Source organism: Micropterus dolomieu, linkage group LG03 (genome assembly GCF_021292245.1).
Source record: "Micropterus dolomieu isolate WLL.071019.BEF.003 ecotype Adirondacks linkage group LG03, ASM2129224v1, whole genome shotgun sequence".
NCBI lineage: Eukaryota > Metazoa > Chordata > Actinopteri > Centrarchiformes > Centrarchidae > Micropterus > Micropterus dolomieu.
In genome coordinates this window covers 19438350-19440112 of record NC_060152.1, presented here as the reverse complement: position 1 = coordinate 19440112, position 1763 = coordinate 19438350, and positions in this window count along the sequence as shown.

Here is a 1763-nt window from a genome sequence, read left to right as displayed (position 1 = left end):
CTCGGGGCCCTGACAGCAAACGCTCTGTCCCCTTTAGTTTTCAGTCGAGACTCTGGAACAGATAGCAGACCTCTGCCCGAGGATCTCAAGGTACGTGCTGGTGTGTATGGGACTAAAAGTTCAGAAATATAACAAGGCGAGAGCAATAAAAGGTAGTTTTGAAATTGGTCTAAAATTATGTGGGAGGGAGGGATCTAAACCAGGTTTCTTTAAAAGTGGGTTCACGCAAGCCGTTTTAAAATAATCAGGGACACAACCAGTAGATAGGGAGCTGTTGAAAACAGAGATCAAATGGGGCCCAACAGAATCTATTACTCTCAGTAAAAATTTTGTAGGTATTACATCAAGTGGGCTGGAGGACACTCTCATTTGTGATACTGTTTTTAAAAGCTCAGACAAGTCGATGGGATAAAACTGGTTAAAACTCTCTTGTTGCTGGTGAGGGACCTCTGAGTAAGAGGCCGCGGGGGTAATAGAGGCTCTGATTGACACCACCTTATTGGTAAAATAAGATAAAAACAATTCACAGTCATCATTACTTCCAGCTGAGGCACAAGGAGGGGTTGAGTTTACCAGCTGATCCACAGTCTTAAACAGAAACCTGGGATTGTGTTTATGTGTAGTAATGAGTTGAGAAAAATAGTGTTCTCGCATCCTTAACCATGTTATTGTATATATAAAATAATCCTTCAGACTGAGGTAATAGACTTGGAGACTGGGTTTTTTCCATCAACGCTCTGCTTTCCTGCATTCCCTTTTTAGGCTGCGAATGCTGTCATTTATCCAGGGTTGCTTACTAGCTTTAGACGTGGGCAATAAAGCACAGTGGACCAACACCAGCAGATGACATTGGCTCCCCAAACCAACACAGACTGTGGAAACTTCACACTGGACTTCAAGCATCTTGGATTGTGTGCCTCTCCATTCTTCCTCCAGACTCTGGGACCTTGGTTTCCAAATGAGATGCAAAATTTGCTCTCATCAGAAAAGAGGACTTTGGACCACTGAGAATCAGACCAGTTCTTTTTTTCTTTAGCCCAGGTAAGACGCTTCTGACGTTGTTTGTTGTTCAGGAGCGGCTTGACAAGAGGAATACGACATTTGAAGCCCATGTCCAGGACCCGTCTTGTGTGGTAGCTCTTGATGCAGTAACTCCAGCCTTGTGTTGAGTTCATTTATTTCAGTAATTCAATTTAAAAGGTGAAACTAATATATTATATAGACTCATTACATGCAAAGTGAGATATTTCAAGGCTTTATTTGATATAATTTCGATGATTATTGTGTACAGCTTATGAAAACTCCAAATTCAAAATCTCAGAAAATTTGAATATTACATGAAATCAATAAAAAAGGATTTTAAATACAGAAATGTTAGCCTTCTGAAAAGTATAATCACGCATATGTACTCAGTACTAGGTTTGGGCCCCCTTTGCATGAATTACCGCCTCAATGCGGCGTGGCATGTATGCTATCAACCTGTGGCACTGCTGAGGTGTTATGGAAGACCAGGATGCTTCAATAGCAGCGTTCAGCTGTTCTGCATTGTTCGGTCTCATGTCTTTCATGTTTCTCTTGGCAATGCTTGGCAATGGTTCAGGTCAGGCGAGTTTGCTGGCCAATCAAGCACAGTAATCCCATGGTCATTGAACCAGGTTTTGGTAATTTTGGCAGTGTGGGCAGGTGCCAAGTCCTGCTGGAAAATGAAGTCAGCATCTCCATAAAGCTTGTCTGCTGAAGGAAGCATAAAGTGCTCTAAAATG